At 44.2% G+C, this 19,503-nt stretch overlaps 1 long non-coding RNA gene across 1 annotated transcript in view; it reads right to left on the bottom strand.

The window, feature by feature from the left end:
* Positions 1-18,984, bottom strand: part of LOC309343183 — a 41,361-nt gene extending 22,377 nt beyond the window's left edge. Inside the window, exons 1-3 of the long non-coding RNA XR_014157161.1 lie at positions 18,907-18,984; positions 18,584-18,772; positions 1,411-1,538 (exon numbers count right to left, since the gene is read on the bottom strand). This is a non-coding gene — a long non-coding RNA (uncharacterized lncRNA). The remainder of the gene's footprint in view (positions 1-1,410; positions 1,539-18,583; positions 18,773-18,906) is intronic.
* Positions 18,985-19,503: the final 519 nt, after the last annotated feature.

The raw sequence follows: 19,503 nt of genomic DNA, 5'->3' as shown, positions 1-19,503 counted from the left end.
CAATGCTACTGAATAATTCATAAAAGTAAAAATAGAACAAAATTTCAAACTTTGCATTTGATACAGCATTTATCTTTCTGCAACCATAGAGAGCAGCGAAACTCACCCATATCCATTCTGAATTGGCTGGGCTTAGAAAAACCCATCCCGGGGAAGCTCGCCTGCCATCATCCCACTTGGCTGCCAGTTTCTCTCCTCTCCTCCCTTTCCCATACTTTTCCAAGTTTGCAAGTTGTGATGGAGGGCAACCAAAAGAGTTTTGCAAAAACTGATCTCTTCATCTAAATCTGCACCTCTCTGCAGCAAAGCTGGGGTGTTGATGCTGTGTACCCCTCCATTGTAGGCTCAGGTTGTCTATAAAGGTAAAGGTAAAGGGACCCCTGACCATTAGGTCCAGTTGTGGCCGACTCTGGGGTTGCGGCGCTCATCTCGCTTTATTGGCCGAGGGAGCCGGCGTACAGCTTCTGGGTCATGTGGCCTGCATGACTAAGCCACTTCTGGCGAACCAGAGCAGCACACGGAAACGCTGTTTACCTTCCCACCAGAGTGGTACCTATTTATCTACTTGCACTTTGACATGCTTTCGAACTGCTAGGTGGGCAGGAGCAGGGACCGAGCAACGGGAGCTCACCCCGTCATGGGGATTCGAACCGCCAACCTTCTAATCAGCAAGTCCTAGGTTCTGTGGTTTAACCCACAGCGCCACCCGCATCCCTTCAGGTTGTCTATATCTGTATATAAATGATATATATCCTAAAGACACCACAGTCCCTGCTGTGCCTCATTTTTCCAAAAGGAATCACAGACCCTGGGCAAGCACCTGGAACTCCCTGGAACCTCGCACTGCTGTGGACATTGGGGTGGCATGTAACAACAGAATTTGAGACAGCTTAGAAGCAGCCTTTGGTAGTTTAGCTTTCCCCATAGCTGCTTCCCCCCTTTCCCCCCTTAACTTGGTATGTTTTGGAAAGTATGAGAAAGCTGGAAAGGAGGGAAGCTGCCAGATGAGAGGGCTGGGGCCAAGCATTACAAGCCAAGGTGAAATGTCAAGAGGGGTTGTGCCTGGCTTGTAATGGTTAGGGGATTTCCAAACTGGGTGAATTCCTTGCTGTTCTCTCCCCACACCCCAATTCCGAAAGCTTTCTCCATCCCTGGATCTGTGTCCTAGAAGATTATCTACAGCTGGCTTTGAATTTACAAATAGCTGCATCAGTCTGAAGGCGGAATTTCAGCGGTGAATCGGGGTCTTGCTTAAGACTTGGATCCAAAGTCTGTCTCCATCTCCCTCTCTGCCCCTGCAAGCTGCTTATGAAGGAAAATGAATATTTAAGTAGCTAACAATCCCGCGCTTCATCCTTTTGTTACTTGGAATTTGCTTTGAAGTTAAAAGGAATGTTGGCATCTTCTTACCGAGTGTTGCTTCTTGCCGTCTGGACTCGCCTTGGAAGTTAACACTCAGTGTGTTGGACAGCAATCTGTTGACTCGCTGGTAAGTTTAGATGGAAAACGGACGCTGATGAAAAACCCATCCTTCTCTCCTATGCACAAAAACGGTACAAAAATCACAAGGCACCGCGTAAGGCTTCAACGTGACCCTTCTCACATTGAGAAAGGTAAAGAATAGAAAGAACAAATAAGCAAAGTTATGAGAGGAGAAGAGGAAATCTCAGACCTACAAATCTGCCTATTCTTCATTATTGTTTCTCAGTTAAAAGTTAACTAGAATAAAAAGAACAAAAACCCTGGGCCTTATCTGCACTATACATTTAAAGCCAGAACACTTTAAACAGCCACGACTTTCCCAAAGCATCCTGGGAATTGTAGTTTGGTAAGGGACGTGGGTGGCGCTGTGGGTTAAACCACAGAACCTAGGACTTGCTGATCGGAAGGTTGGCGGTTCGAATCCTGAGCTCCTGTTGCTTGGTCCCTGCTCCTGCCAACCTAGCAGTTCGAAAGCACGTCAAAGTGCAAGTAGATAAATAGGTACCGCTCCGGCAGGAAGGTAAACGGCATTTCTGTGCATTGCTCTGGTTCGCCAGAAGCAGCTTAGTCATGCTGGCCACATGACCCGGTAGCTGTCCGCTGGCTCCCTCCGCCAATAAAGCGAGATGAGCACCGCAACCCCAGAGTCAGTCATGACTGGACCTAATGGTCAGGGGTCCCTTTACCTTTACCTTTAAGGGTGCTGAGAGTTGACAGGGGAGCCCTATTCTCCTACAGATGAACCAGTAGTGGAAAGTACTTTCAGGGTACCTCTGGTGAGCTACCAAAGAACTTGAGACTTCCTCATAACAGAGCCCTGGAGATAGTGAACTGTTCCACTTGACCTTAAAAAGCAAACAGTTTTGATAGCGCTTAGTACATTTTAAACTACCAGTTAATAAACGCATTAATAAAATTCTGATCCCAAGCAGAAGTTTATTTCCTAACAATTTAAATGCTAATACTTGCACGCCGATATTCAAATATAAAACCTGAAACCATTTAGATGTTAATTAATGCACAACACCCATCCTATTTGTTGGCAATTCTCAGAAAACCTATTCCAATACTCAGGTTGTAATTTTTGTGTGGAGAGGATTCACTACATTAATACATAATCAAATGGTTGAATCCTTGCCTTTAAGGCAAAACTCTCCTGAATATTCATTGTGGGCCTCTATAACAGACAGCATTTTTGTACAGATGAGTGTTCCCTATCAGCTTGCATATGTCTGTGGGAGGACACCTCAATAATTATCTCCCTCATAATGAAATTATTCCAGTACATGTAGCTTGTAAGTTACATAGGCATGTGATTTTGTAACAACCATAAGGCAAAATCTCATGTGTAAAGCTAGCTTTGAAAAGCAAGGACAAGAGCCCAAGTTTTGAAATATTGCACTGAAGTTATTACAGTATAAAGCATTCTTAGCCACAGTTGCCTAATCCTTCTGTACACCCACTTACACTGTAGATGTGGGCTAAAACTGGATCATGTGGTTTGCAAAAATTTAACTACCAATTTGGGGTGTGGGTGGGTATGATTTTAGGCTTCTAAAACCCGTCCCTAGTCACTGTGTGACAGCAGCATTTGAGAAAGCATTGTGTGATAAATGTATTATACGTTACATATTTCCTTAGAATTGTTATGAATCAGTATCTTATGGTGTGTGTGTGTCTGTGTTTTGAAGCTCACATAATTGTTATCAAGCATCATTATTGAGACTGCAACATGTCATGTCATACATATACAATATTTTTATAAATTAATTTAACATCAGCATTAACAGGCACTAGAACAAAATATTACAAACGCATTACTATCCAAAGAGTTTGTCATGATTAACATTATTACTGCCAATGCTGAAGGAATTAATAATGATTGCATTTATTATAAAGTGATACTGATGTAAGGGGGAAAATGTTTGTCCTAATTAAATTTTGGAAATCACTTTAGGGCTCTTCTAAAATGTGGTTGCTCAGTTTTATAGTAATTAATTCTGTGTGAAAAGTAGTTGGAGGGTTTTTTATGATGTTGATAAGACTATGGTTCACTATAAAGGTGTATTTCTCTCATGGTGATCACTGGGAACTGTTTGAAATCTGTTAACCTGTAATGTGTGAGTGTGTAACAGGTGTCCAAATTGTATGAGCTATGGGTGTGATTTTTACTCATATTTCTACTTGAAATTTGAGAGGGAGAGAGAGAGAGAGATGGTATCTGTCTGTCTTGAGGGACAATGGAATGTCCCTCTGGGATGAAATCAAACTGCTGTGTTAGCAAGTTTGGTCAGTGTGTATGGAGGCCCTGGGCTGCTCCAATGACAAGACCCTCACTGATGTGGGCCAAAGGAAAGCAGAGCAATACATTTGGCACCAGCTTGGCTGCAGCAGTTGCTGGAAGGAGTTGTACAAAGCAACATCCAACAATTTTAGGGACTCTGCTCAAGAACTGGTTATAGTTAACCCCTTAGTTTTGACCAAACTGCGGGAGGCAGTGGAAGACAGGAGTGCCTGGCATGCTCTGGTCCATGGGGTCACAAAGACTCGGACACGACTAAACAACAACAACTAAAGAATCATGGCAAGAAAAATTGATGGAGTATGCAGAACTGGCAAAACTGACGTATAAGCAACGGGACAAGGATAACTGTGACTTTAAGGATGAATGGGAACCCTTTACAAAGTATCTGAAGATGCAACAAAGCGAACTAGACTCCTTGACAGGTTTTGAATAAACATTCACAAACCTTTTATTGATAATAATCAGCTAAATAGTTTGAGGAACTATACAACTTTGTAACATGCAGAAAACAGCATTCTTAGAGAAACCAAAGACTGGAACTGAGGGAAGTCAGGGGGTGGGGTGGGAGTGGGTGGGTGGGTTTTGTGTGGGAGGGGGGAGGGAGGAAAAATGGGGGAAAAAACAAGGATGATATGTTTTTGGATAATATGTCTTGTTATAATTTTGAATAAAAAAAAATTAAAACAACAACAGCAACAACTACCCCTTAGTCTTTTCTTTTCCCAAAGATATCCCACAAGGCACCAGTTAGGATCAGAGCACTGGCGGAGAAAGGGGGGCGGTGGGGGCGGTTCGCCCTGGGTGTCATCTCTGAGGGGGAGTGACATCGCTGCGGGCGGCGCCCCCTGGGATGCTCACCGCTGCCACACACCCCTGGGATGCTCGACGGCGGGGCACCCCCACGGTCAGCTAGTCCTGCCTCCCAGTGCACAGCATGTGTGCCACTCCGGGTGCCAGAGCAGCTAGCTCTGCCTCTGGATCAGTTTTCCTTCTTCTCGGTGGGCTACCTTCCCATGTTGACAAGCCCCATCTGCCCTTCGCTTCCGTCTACAGCACATAGGTGGACAAACTACCTCCAAATGGTTTGCCTCAAGAACCAACCTGGACCCAGTGATCATGATCTGAAGCCCTTCTTCATGTGCCTCCTCCACAAGAGATCTGGAGGGTGGCAACATGAGAATGGGCCTGTTCCACAGCAGCTCCCCAGGGAGGCCCGCCTGGCACCTTCATTTTGCACCTTTAGGCACCAGGTGAAATTGTTCCTCTTCAACAAGGCCTTTGACTGATTAACACTCTATGTCCTTTTAAATGTTTTTTTGGGGAGGGGTATTGTTTGGTTTTTGTTTTTATTATGCATTTTGTGCTTCGTTTTGTATTTTCATGCTGTGAACCTCCCTGAGCTCTTCGGATGAAGGGTGATATAAAAATGAAACAAACAAACAAATATATACAGTGTCACCTCTGGTTAAGAACTTAATTCCTTCCGGAGGTCCGTTCTTAACCTGAAACTGTTCTTAACCTGAGGTACCACTTTAGCTAATGGGGTCTCCTGCTGCCTCCGCCACGCAATTTCTGTTTTCATCTTGAAGCAAAGTTATTAACCCGAGGTACTATTTCTGGGTTAGCGGAGTCTGTAACCTGAAGCGTCTGTTACCTGAAGCATCTGTAACCCGAGGTACCACTGTACATTTTAAAATTCGTTGTTTGGCCCTTAGCTGCTCTAGCTGGACAAGGAAGGAGCTGAAGTGCTGAAAGCAAAAGCCACTACAGTAGGGTTGCCATATTTCAAAAAGTGAAAATCCAGAGCTTTTTTGGCAAAATCTCAAAACTAAACCCCAAAATTCCACCCGGACACTATTTTTGGCAAACCAATCCCAGAAATTCCGGATTTATAGTGGACCTACACTACACTGTTGACAAGGCCAGAGGCTTCCTATTGACTGCCAAGTCCTGTCTCATCTCCTGAATCTGAAAAGAGCCCTGAAGTTTGAGTCCCCAGTTTGGTCACCAGGCAAATTCTCATTCTCAGGCTCTGATATTTCTGTATGAGACCCTGGAGCCTCTGACATTTAAGGTCAATTAAAGGGAAAATAAATAAATAAAGTGATAACGGGTGTGTCTGGAAAAAGTTTGTATTTGTCCATTGTGAACGCAGCAACATGCTATCTCAAGGGAAATACCTCATTTTGCAGCGGAGAGAAATACATTAATTGCTTGGTTGTGGTATTTATACTGCCTTAGTCATAAGTCTTAACTCTCCATTAAACCGTATTTCCCCACACACCCCAAATTGAATAATATATTTAATAAAGACCCATCAAGAGCCTCCAAGTTAAGGGAAAGTGTTGTCTCCCAGGAAAGAGAGAGAGATGGTAAACAGCTGAATTTCTGGGATACTTTATTACATGCTCGTTTGTCTGTGTGGTGGGCACGTGATGAACCGAAATGACTGGTTTCCCTGCAGAATGTACCACTGGGGATAGCATAATGCATGGAATGGCTCACGGTTTGTGTGTCTGATGGTAAAAATCAATGGTCTTCCTCATTGAAAGGTGCCCTCGGGGGGCAGGAGGCAGTGAATAGCTGATTAGTTTGTGTGTGCATGCTGGCAGATGATAAAGCAGCGCTGAAATCGGTTGTATGCCATAATAAAGTACCCGGCCCCGTCTTTAAAGCTAGCGTGGACTTATGTCTCAGGGGAATATGCCTCCATTAACCAAAACCATGCAGTAAGTCATCTTTAACCACAGTAAGAAAATGCCAGATAGCAGCGACTAATAATGATCTACTGGAGCAAAAAGCGAGAGACACACAGAGAGGGAGACCAATCTGGATTGTGAGGCTTATTTCAGATCTGTGTTTGCATTTATTTATTTAATAGGTTTTCTTTCTTTTTCTAAAAAAACCCCCTTCCCTCCAACCTTGAAAGCCCCTAAGGGGCTCTCGAGGCAACTTTCAAACAATTAAAACAAGCACTGCAAAAACAACAACAGCAATTTAACTGCATCCTAAGGATATCTACTCAGACAGAAATCCCTCTGTGCTCTGCGGGATTTATAGTGCAATCCTATAACTGTATACTTAGAGAAACAAGCTGAGTGCAGTGGACTTACTCACAGGGAACATTGTATACGATTACTACCTTGCTATCTAGTACATGTGTTTGGGTTTGGAGCCCAAACCAGTTAAAGCACAGATTAAACCCAGTCCATAGTTTTAGTAAGGTAGTCTGTCTAAAGAACAGACAAGGGGCACTTAATCAATATTAGGGGTCTGTAGAGACCACAGTATTCACTTGGTACATGTAGTGTTTGGATGGGTCTCAGTCTGTTTCAGATCCACTCTATATTATTCTGATTCAGTTCCTTTTGGTGTTGTTTAGTCGTTTAGTCGTGTCCGACTCTTCATGACCCCATGGACCAGAGCACGCCAGGCACTTCTGTCTTCCACTGCCTCCCGCAGTTTGGTCAAACTCATGCTGGTAGCTTTGATAACACTATCCAACCATCTCATCCTCTGTCGTCCCTTCTCCTTGTGCCCTCCATCTTTCCCAATATCAGGGTCTTTTCCAGGGAGTCTTCTCTTCTCATGAGGTGGCCAAGGTATTGGAGCCTCAGCTTCAGGATCTGTCCTTCCAGTGAGCACTCAGGGCTGATTTCCTTAAGAATGGATAGGTTGGATCTTCTTGCAGTCCATGGGACTCTCAAGAGTCTCCTCCAGCACCATTTATATGCCTGTTGTTTTTGTCCATGGAGTTTTCTTGGCAGGGATACTGGAGTGGCTTGCCGGTTCCTCCTCCAGGTGGATCACATTTGGTCAAAACTCTCCACTATGACCTGTTCATCTTGGGTGCCCTGCTCGGCATAGTTCATACATAGCTTCTCTGAGTTATTCAAGCCCCTTCGCCATGGCAAGGCAGTGATCCATGAAGGGGGATTGAGTTCCTTATTTGGGTACAAATCTGATCTTAACGGCTATAATGTTTGTTCTTTTCACGTTAGTGGATGAGATTTGCAGGCAAAGGAGGCCCTCCTGAGTAGATTAAACCTATTAAATTCCAGGCAGATCCATTAAGGGATTTTTGGGCAGGGAACCTTTCAAAAAAAAATTTAAAAAAACAAAAAGTCTTTAACTTTTTTTTTTTTTTTGCCAGAATTGAATGCAAATTGCAGGCATCACCACTCCTTTAAGACGACAGAGCCTGCCAAATCTCAGAAGTCTAGTCACAGCAGTTCTGCAAGGACAGACTTTACAATTTTGGGGTGGGGAAAAAAACACCATAGTCCCTCCCCTAGGTATTTTTTTTTTGCCAATTCCTCTTCCCATTGGTAGCCCTGTCCTCCATATTTTCCCTGTTGTGACATGACCCCCAAAGTGCATAAACCCCATTAAACACCTTTAGGGTCAAGACAAAAATGTTCCTCTTCAACCAGGCCTTTGGCTGACTAACATCCTATATACTTTTATAGTATATAGTATAGTATATATACCTGGGTCTTCTTCCAGTGACCATTTTATATTTTTTGTTTTCAACGGGAGGCAAAATACATATGCAGGCTCCAGGAATTTAGTATGTCCCTGCTCCCTATTGCGTGCCCAGGCAGAGACCCCCCCCCGACCCCAGGCAACATCTGGGTGGAATGACTCGTGTGTTATGGGATTAAAATTGGCCACAACTTTATTAAACTTTCAGATGTAGGAAGACCTTGGCTTGGGCATTGGGCATTTATCCCTCCTGGGGAACTAGGCACAACAGGGTTAACCAATCTGTCTCCACCCCCTTTTATGCTTAAAGAGAGGACCTTACCCTTACCTGGTCCGCTCTCCTGGCTCCACCTCCCCAGTCATGATTGGTTATTTGAACTGAGGTTTGGCGGGAACCTAAAGGTTCACGACTTGGGGAGGTGGTCCAGGAGCGCTCTGCCGGGAATCACGTAGGATTGGGGGTGCTGCGCATGGGCACACAAAGGGCACACACATCTCCGTTTGATGTGGAGAGTGGTCATTTCAGGGTTGTGTTGGGAGAATTAGTCATGTAGTCATGGTTTGGATGTAAACTTTCCCCCAAACTTTGCCTGGCATGCCTCCTACCTGCCCTTGGCACACCCACCTTTCATGTCTACTGGCATCAGAGCTCTGCCATTGGTAAGGCAAAAGCTATGGAAGCATTCATAGCAGCTGCAAAAGATCTTGCAAAGTCAATTCTTCATGCCCAAGGGTGGACCACCATCTCCATCTTTGGAGAGGGAGTTTTGAAAAGTCCTTTGACCCATGCAACAACTTAGGATTTCTGCCTTAGTGGACCAATTAGTTTTCTGACCCTTGATCATCTTGGTTGTCCTCCTCTGCCCATGTTCCGGCTCATCAACACCCTTCTTAAACTGTGATACCCAGAATTGAACACAGTATTTGACCAAGGCAGAATAGAGTGGTACTATTACTTCCCTTGATCTGGACACTATACTTTTTCAAGTTGCCTTAAGTCGTTTAATTATTAAAATGCTATTCTACTGGGTTTTTCCAAATTAATGTTTCAATTGTTTTCAAATTTGTATATATATTTAAAACTGCAAACCACTTGGATATCTACTAAAAGGTGAGGCATAACTGTTAAATGGAAAATAATAATATTAGTACCTGGCAGTGTTTGTATATTGCATGCAATGGCACTGAATATTGACAGTTTATGATATCTTACACTGGACTTTCTGCAAATCTACATAAAGTTCAGAGAGGCAAGAAGTCAAAATTATTAAAATTTGAGGGGAGGGCTGTCGTGCTTCAGACTGAAATGCTTTATTTGGATGACAAAACTGGAAATTAATTTTGAATACTGGTGAATGTTGTTTGAAGATGGTGATCCGCCTGGAATCAGCCGATCAAGTAATTGTTTCACCTTGGTTCCAAGAAAAGGCAGCCGTACCAGGAGAAGGTAACCAGCTTTTCATAGATGGTGTTGGGAACCAATTATCACCCAGATTTTCTCAACTTCCACTTTTGCATGAAGTCAAAATCCAAACCGTAAATAGATTCTTAAGTTCTAAGTAAAAAGCACTGGATTTTAAAATAAGTATTAGCCTTTGTTATTTGCCAGTCTGAGAGCGCACAGAGCTTGGCTACAATATTTGGGTCTTAGCCTTAAAAAAAGAAAAAAAGGGGGGGAATTTGTAACACTCAAATGCCAATGTTGAAGCCATCTATTAAAGGCAGAACTGAGCCAGGATTTGTGTGTGTGTGTGTGTGTGTGTGTGTGTGTGTGTGTGATTTGCTTCACATTTAGAGATCAAAGTAGGAATGCTTGAGGAATTTGTTCATTGCCGAGTCTGAGCTAAACTGACCTGATCTACACCTCCTGAATTAATGTATGGATCACAGTGCTGCGGTCCATGGGATTTTGAATCTCTCTGAATTTTGCACTTCTCTGAATTATCACAATGCGTATAAAATACATGTTTAAGATAATATACATTTAGGAACAGGGCCAATGAGTGGAGGGAAGCTGAAAGAAACTGCTGGGGCCCGATGGTCTGAAAGCGAGCTTGAGGTCTGACTATCTTGCATTCATGTCATTTGTAACAATATATATATTGTTATATATATATATACCAATTCAACACACACACACAATTCTGAGTAACGGCTTGCAAACTTGTGCTGCAAACCAGAACTTTTCCGAATATTTTTGGCACTGTACAGTGGTACCTCGGGTTACATACACTTCAGGTTACAGACTTTGCTAACCCAGAAATAGTGCTTCAGGTTAAGCACTTTGCTTCAGGATGAGAACAGAAATCATGCTCCGGCAGCGCGGCAGCAGCAGGAGGCCCCATTAGCTAAAGTGCTGCTTCAGGTTAAGAACAGTTTCAGGTTAAGTACGGACCTCTGGAACGAATTAAGTACTTAACCTGAGGTACCACTGTACAAACATTTGCTTCTGTGCTTTGACAGTATGGCAGCACAGGCTCCTCTTATTATGTGCAGTCACATTTGCATGTTTTTGTAAGTGAACGCTGTGCCAACACAACACAGTGTTGTATGCATGAAAATATTTTTAGTTAGTCCACCCTTGCTGAGGGGGCCTGAACAACTTTTTTCATCATGTCTTGAACCTGCTCTTGGCGTCTCTGTTTAGAGATGTATACTGTGAGGGAAAATACATCTCGAAATGCACATTTTCTGAGAAATGTGTCCAAAAATATGTATTTTTCAAATAATATTTTCTATTTGTTTTCAATTACAATCCAATAATAGCCTAATCATAACAATACCAATTGTTCAAATACGAAATATATAGTTTAGATAAAGTGGCATGTTAGATTTGATGATCTGATGATTTTCTTTAAATCTGTGTTACACATTCTGGTCATAATAATAATAATCAACAACTGTGATATTAATAACTTCTATTCATGACAACACATTAAATGATTTATAAAACTACAAGTGAGGAACTCAAACTATATCCTTGTTCTTCCTGTGTGTGGCAATTATTCTGTCCATGGTGTCTCCTTCTAACAGGACGCAATGGACTTAACAATGAGCACATGCAGAAGTCACTTGGACTGCAGTGAAACCAATCCACCTATTCCTAGACCAAAATAGGTGAGAAACCCTTCTCGAGTCCATTTCCCTCCTCCATTGGGGCTGCTATCTCTCATGTGAGACATGATCACATGACCCGGTCTACCCTTGCAGACTTTCCATTCACTACAAATATTATGTAGCCCCTTCCCACTAGGAACAGGATACCAGGATATCTCCACTATCCTTTGATTTAGGGAGTCATCAATACATCAGATGGGAATGTGGGTGGCGCTGCGGTCTAAACCACTGAGGCTCTTGGGCTTGCCAATCAGAAGGTTGGTGGTTAGAATCCCCATGATGGAGTGAGCTCCCATTGTTCTGTCACAGCTCCTGCCAACCTAGCAGTTCGAAAGCATATCAGTGCAAGTAGATAAATAGGTACCACTGCGGCGGGAAGGTAAACAGCTTTCCCCTGTGCTCTGGCTTTAATCATGGTGTTTTGTTGCACAAGAAGCGGTTTAGTCCTGCTGCCCACATGACCCAGAAAGCTGTCTGTGGACAAACACTGGCTCCCTCAGCCTGGAAGCGAGATGAGGGCTGCAACCCCACAGGCGCCTTTGACTGGACTTAACCGTCCAGGGGTCCTTTACCTTTACCTTACATCAGCAGCCACTTGAAGAACCCCTTCCCTAATCTCAGACCTCCTTGCATGTCCAGCAATTAACACTCCTTATGAGGAGGAAAGGGATGAAGACAATTGACATGCTGGATGGGTTTGGGAGCACGGGGACAAAGAAATGAATGTTGCAGGCCCAAAGGGGAGTCACACCTACTACAACTGCTGCAGACACCTTTCTGCACACCTGGGCTTTTTGCTAGTAATAGCAGCCGTAACCACGGGCCCTCATCTAAGCCATCCTGATGCCCAGAGGGAGCAAATGAATGAATGAGATCTCCTCTGGCACAACTCCAGACTCCTTGTGGAAATTAACTGGCTTCACAAAGGCATTATGAATAATTGAACGTCAAGGCAGCCTCTTCCCTCTGAAAACAATAAGGTAAGGCTGAGGCATTTGTAGGGCAGCGTGGAAAACATACTGCAGTCTCTCCCATGCTGTTTCCAGGATGAGCATAAATAAGGAATATTGGCTGCCAAGGCTCACAGTCTCCTACACTTGTGCAGCAGAAACATTCAGGGTGGGGTGGGGGGGAATGAAATCCCCCCCTATGTTAAATTCATGCATAATTACTAGGAAAGCTTCTCTTTCTCTCTCTCTTTCTTTTTAAAACTGCATTTCAGAGGAGCATTTTGACCAAATATAATATTGGAGCCCATCTTTATCAAACATTCATGTGTTGTGTGAGAGATAAAAACAGGAATCCATAATTCATATGGCAGAGTGTATTACCAAGTGCGAATGAGAGGCTGAATTTAAATGAGGGAGGCCTGAACAATATATTTCTGGGAGGCATCATCTTCAATCATCTGCATTATCCACCAGATTTTTTTTCCAGGATAGTAAATCTCTCATATATATATATATATATATATATATATATATGGGTTAGTGAGAGTGTGTATGTAAATACGCATACACAGGCATAAACATGCACCCAGAAACAAGACACACCCAAAGGTAGACCACCCTGCAATTCAATCACAAAGACATATATTAAAGACATGGACACACACACATACACACAGAGGGAAAGAGAGAGAGAGATGCCAACATGATTTTCTTGGCCCAGGGCATTGTATTTACAGTGGGCCCTCTACCCCACTTGCAAAACATACTGGTTTGCATAAAAATTGCATATGCTCTCTGTCATATGCAAATGTCTGTCCTCTTTTGCAGGTGGAGTAGAGGCCCCCAAAATAAATCAGTGATTACACGCACACACACACGTAATAAGACACATTAAATGTGAGCCGCTGAAGCTTTTCTCATAATTGATTTACCTGCTAGAAATGGCTTAACCTGTTGAATTTTTGCCAGGCGGCTATTCAAGGCACCAGAGCCTTGCTGTTCCCCAGTGCCAACCCCAAACCATGCAAAGGACACACTTCCCACGAGTTGTCAATCCGTTTTGTCGCTGTAGGTCTTTTCATCGATTGATCTCAAGCTGTGGCAATATTGCCTTCCAAACCAAGAGCAGGCGCTGAAGGGCTCAAAAGAGATTTTCAGATTTACATCAGCCCTGCTCAGATGCTTGTGCATGGATAAAGTCGAGATTTAAATTGTTGAAAGCAAGCGGTGCATCCACTTGCTGCAGTTATTTATTAATATTGAATAATAATTACAGCAACGTTACTGGCAAAGGCCAAACAAATCCCCTTTTGCTTGGAAGCTTTGACATGAATATGCCCATTTAAGTCTTTATACCAGCAGCAACTAGCCACTCCTAAGAGAACACTCATATTTTGCATTGGCATGCTGGCTTGGGCCAATGGGAATTGTCGTCTAAGACACCCAAAGGTTGACAAAAGCTGATCTAGTCCAGTACCCTGTGTCCAAAAGTACCTAAAAGGTGCTTCCTGAAAGTCTCCATGAAGGCAACCATCTCCACCCTCCAGCACCTGGTATTTAGAGGGAGGTTTTGTCCCGCTATCCTTCTTTCTAATAGTGAATGCAAAAGGTCAAGTGCCTGAGCTCCCCTCCCTTAAATATCTGGTTTCCCTTTCTCCTTTTGTATCCCTTTCCCTTTCCTAGCCATCTTATCTTTGTTTAGAATGTGTGTGTGCCAAGTTTGCTGCCTGCAACAGAATAATGGTACAGAATCTACTCCTTGACATGCTTTGCTATACTATATTCTTATTCTTATTCCTACAACTCCAGCTGCTACTACATTACGTACTATGCAAAGTGCCATGTGGCTCTCAGTGCCGAAAGGCTGCCCAGCCACAACAGACTTGGATTTCTAGGCCGAGCATAAAGCTACGAAAACTTTTGGGTTTGGAGTGTCCGTTCTTCTGCTGTGGCCTTAATGAGAGCAGCACTCAGAGCTGGCGCTCCATTATATATTCCATCTGCATCTATGCTGGCTTATTGAAGCCTAATAAACCTTCCCCTCCTACATAATTACTTTTGAAATTCAATGTTGTGTTGCCCCAGTCCACACCCTTCTCCCCGTTACACTCTTGCACACACATTTCCCCCCTTTTGTAATTAAAATGGAAAAATCTGTGCATTAGTTTTCTTTACACATTATACAATAACAGAGAAATTAATTAAGAGGTCTATATTTCTATTTCAAGGTTCAAATGTTTTCAATGAGTAGAACGTGCTCTGGAAAATCTGCAGCATCAGCTGAGCCGCTTGCTTTCCAAATGCAATCAGCAAGCCCTCTTTTCCCCTTGATTACTGTAAGTGGATGTGATTCGCCAACAGATCCTGAAGTTCAGCAGAGCTCCAAACCAAAGTCATCTTTGGATGTCAGCTACTGGCCATCTCTGGCTTCCTGGGAATCTAGTCAGGGTGATTTACATCAGTGGTGCCATGCACTTATACTTAGAATCATAGAATCATAGAGTTGGAAGAGACCACAAGGGCCATCGAGTCCAACCCCCTGCCAAGCAGGAAACACCATCAGAGCACTCCTGACATATGGTTGTCAAGCCTCTGCTTAAAGACCTCCAAAGAAGGAGACTCCACCACACTCCTTGGCAGTTTATTTACTTCCATGTTTATTTGCGACTATGAGTTTTGGTGCATGATTAATACTCACCATAATACGTTAAGTACCACGATCCCCTGCAAAAGCAGTCATGCAATGCCTCCAAAGGAATAGTTGTGTGTGCATGTCCGTGTGTATGTGTGCTCCTTGTTCTTTCATTTTGAAGATGAGCCACCTAACATCACAGTAGCATCAGGTGATTGGCAGGGGTGGTGAGTGATGATGCTCAGGATCAGAATTCTTGCTGGATTCTCTTCCCCACCCCCTGAAAGCACTAGGAATAGGAGTGGGTTAGGTCAAAATTGGATTGCCTGAGATATAAATCCTGATCCAGGTGATGCTCTGAATGTATGGGGAAAGACAAGCCCCCCCCCCGTCCCCATGACCCCTTGCATGCCAGCTCTGGGAGAGAATATCTGGAGAGGGATGCCTTGTCAGGACTCCTGATGGCAGGGAGGTTTCTAAAGGTGTTTAGCTGAGTGTGCTAAGGATTCCCTTTCAGACCTTCCCCCGGGACACGAGATATGAAACATGGGCTTGTGTGCACCACCCTCCCCCCTCTATTCACTTTGAACACCGGAGGGGGGCTATTATAGATGCTCACTAGGGATCACCTTGCCAACAAAGGCCCATATAGTAAAAGCTATGGTTTTCCCAGTAGTGATGTATGGAAGTGAGAGGTGGACCATAAAGAAGGCTGATCGCCAAAGAATTGATGCTTTTGAATTATGGTGCTGGAGGAGACTCTTGAGAGTTCCATGGACTGTAAAGAGACCAAACCTATCCATTCTTAAGGAAATCAGCCCTGAGTGCTCAGATCGTGAAGCTGAGGCTCCAATACTTTGGCCACCTCAGGAGAAGAGAAGACTTTCTGGAAAAGACCCTGATGTTGGGAAAGATGGAGGGCACAAGGAGAAGGGGACGACAGAGGACGAGATGGTTGCACAGTGTTCTCGAAGCTACTAACATGAGTTTGACCAAACTGCGGGAGACAGTGGAAGACAGGAGTGCCTGGCATGCTCTGGTCCATGGGGCCACGAAAAGTCAGACACGACTAAATGACTAAACAACAAAGGGATCAAAGATAATGCAGTACATTGATATTTATTAAAAATCTCAAGAGAGGCCGTGCTTTGTTTTCTTTTCCACATTGAGGCACCAGACACAGTTTGGCTGCTTCCACGAGCAAGTCAAACGTGGATTTAGGGGAGCATGACCGGTTCAGTTGCGCTGGGCGTGGAGCCTCAGGAACCCCACAACTATGATATAGAGTAGAAAGCAAGAGGCGTTGGGGCGAGCGCCAAATTTTGGCATCACACACGGCAATAATCTGCCCCATTCCCCAGCACTTTAAGGCTTTATACCTTTTTCACTGGGTAAAAGCCCTGGAGAGGAGGGGACTCAGGCAGCTGCAGGGAGCAGGGGACTTTTGGCAACTGATTTTCATGGAGGAAGACCTCCTGGAATGAGTTCTTATGCTCACGAGGCCTGGCACATAAGGAGATTGTGTTTTTGATAACTCCATCTTTGAACTGCGTGATTACGGAACAGCAATGCTTCTGTGGCACCACCGTTCCAATGGAAGAGAAATTGACTGCATTAAGTGCGGGACTGGAATCGTTTTCATTCTAGATTGTTTTGGTAGGGGTGTTGTTGGGGAACTGGGAAAGCAATGGCGTTTTCAGACCTGTGTATTTCTCAAGTCTGCCCATGGCATGCCTCCAGTCTGCCTCCTGCTGCACAAAGTCCAGGGTCAGTAGCGCAAAGGCCATGGATGTTCCCACAGGAGGGGGGGGCAGGGAAGAGGCATCTCTCTTCACTGTCAGAGAGGGAGACCCGATGTTTCCTAGGGGTCCTGGTTGCAGGGCTAGTGGCAGACCAGCCCCTCTCTCTTAGCCCTACTCTCCCCATCTACAAGTGGAGACAGTAATGTGTCCTACCTCACTGTGCCCTTGTTACATGTGAATTGCTTTGAACTCTCTCTAGATGGTGTCATGATTATGTACAGAAAATGCTAAAGCTGCTCTAGGAATAAATAATTTGGGGGGAGGGGGAAACAGTGTTAACAACACCAGTCGCTAGAAAAAGACAGGTGTGCCGAACTCCTGATTGCCCATTTGCATTTCCTCTAATAATGACAATAAATTTATTTTTCATCTGCTGTTGGGGGGTGGGTGGGGTGGAAGCAGGCTCTTTAAAAGACTAATCACTTTCAGACACTCTATGGCAAACAGCAAGATTCGCACAGAATCCTTTTACAGCATTACTCCTGACAGCTTACAACCCAGACTATTAAACATTCATCAATAAAAATTTAACATCCCATCTTCTCTTTGATATCCTCAACTGCTCGCTACGGAAGACAACAAGGCTTTCCACGGCTCAGTGTGATGGCAGGACATCAAAGCAGCCTCCGCAGCTAGCCCACTTCGAACTGTTTCGTGTGTTTAGAAAGTGGAGTTGTCACTTGGGATCACAGAGAGGAACGCAAAAGCTTTTGCGCCGGCTCGTCTGTATCTATAATCCATCATCCCAAGGCATCTGGCGTGCCCATATTGTGCCTGTGCTGTGACTTGCAAAACTTGTTTCTCGTGATAACAATCCTGCAGTCAATCTTGCAGCAGCAGGGGGGAAATAAATGAGCAGGGCTCCTCTCCCACCTGCCCGCCTTCTTAAGGGTTAAGAGCAGGACCAGAAGCGATGCTGAAACACAGACGTGCTGGTGAAAATGGCAATGCACAAAGTGATGTCATTACACTGGGTGGCTTCTGATTGCTGCTCCAACGTCATTGATTGCTGCCGGGAGAGAGGAGCAAAGTGTTCGATTTGTTTGTGTGCTTCAAAGATTACTATACTTGCTGGATAGCTCAGTTAGTTAGAGTGTGGTGCTGATAATGCCAAGGTTGCAGGTTTCATCCCTGTATGAGACAGCTGCATGTCCTCACCTTGCGGAGGGGTGGACTAGATGATCCTCCGGATTCCTTCCAACTCAACAATTCTACGATTCTATTATCCTTCTTTCATCTGTGCATGTGCACAAGTTTTTTTTCCAAATGAGATCCCCCCCCCCAAGTGAGACCTGTAGGTATAGGGTGGTATACAAATTTAGCCTACAGCAATTAATACTCCAAATGAACAACTGTGCCTGCATATTTTTATATCTAGCATCTGAGAATAGGTCTATCATTTCAGGTAGGCTGGGTGATGGTGAGGCTTAGGTTGACCTGGCCTCTGAGAAACTTGTAATCCAAATCTCCCCCTCTATTGTTTGCTGATCAGAAGGTTGGCAGCTTGAATCCCCACAATGGGGTGAGCTCCCGTTGCTCTGTCCCAGCTCCTGCCAACCTAGCAGTTCAAAAGCACACCACTGCAAGTAGATAAATAGATACCACTGTGGCAGGAAGGTGAACGGCATTTACTTGCACTCTGGTTTCCGTCATGGTGTTCTGTTGCGCCAGAAGCGGTTTAGTCATGCTGGCCACATGACCCAGAAACTGGTCTGCGGACAAACGTCAGCTTCCTCAGCCTGAAAGCTCGATGAGCACTGCAATCCCATAGTTCCCTTTGATTGGACTTAACTGTCCAGGGGTCCTTTACCTTATTTCAGTGAGTAGATGTGCAGCCCATCTACAGGTAGACCTGGTATCCAGATGATACATGGCCACCGACCATTGAAATCTTCAGTTCTTTCCCCAACACCTTTCATCTTCTGCAGCCCTTAATTAATCCTACTTCTGTTACAATCATTTCTGCAGCAACCCCTCCTCCCAACTGTACTGCATTTCCCTAAAACAACAACAGCAACACTCCATCAATACACCAGATAACTATAGTGGAGTACCGGTATATTTCAGCATTGAAATGTATAACAGTACTCTGACTACCCCTCTTCCCCCAGCAAAATAGGTATAACAGCAAACCTGAGGTTATTCTGCAGGACTCTCATCTCTAAGCCATAGTTCCACCTCCTGTGGTAGGGCTAAAATAAGATTGAACTTTAGCTCTCTTGGCATTGGTAGGGCAATTGTGAAAATGTTTTCCTATTGGCTCTTTCCTTTCCTTTTGTCTTCCTACTGGCTCATCACTCCAGGAGATTTTCTGGTCAGGAAACTGGCCTGGTTTATATATTAACATTTGCCTGGATTAAATTCCAACTCCTACTGGGCCCAGGAATTTAGGGGAGTGTGGTACCCACAAACTCATTTTTTGTTGTTTAGTCGTGCCCGATTTTTGTGACCCCATGGACCAGAGCACACCAGGCACTCCTGTCTTCCACTGCCTCCCGCATATGTTATATGTTAATATGTTACTGGGAGAGGATTGGAAATTGGAAGTGTTTTTAGGGCTATATTGCCGCCTGCCTTGAAATAACTATGTTTGTCTAAAAATCTCAAGTGGAGAATATTAGGTAGAACCCAGTTATTCCATAACTCTTTTGCTTTAACCTATTAGTTGACCATTTCATCCATCAATGACTAAAGGGCTGCAGAATATCCATACAGCTTTATACATGATTA

Source organism: Podarcis erhardii (genome assembly GCF_964252035.2).
Source record: "Podarcis erhardii genome assembly, chromosome: 5".
In the NCBI taxonomy this organism is placed as follows: Eukaryota; Metazoa; Chordata; class Lepidosauria; order Squamata; family Lacertidae; genus Podarcis; species Podarcis erhardii.
Note: the sequence above shows the minus strand (reverse complement) of the source record. Positions and strands in the feature narration are given on the sequence as shown.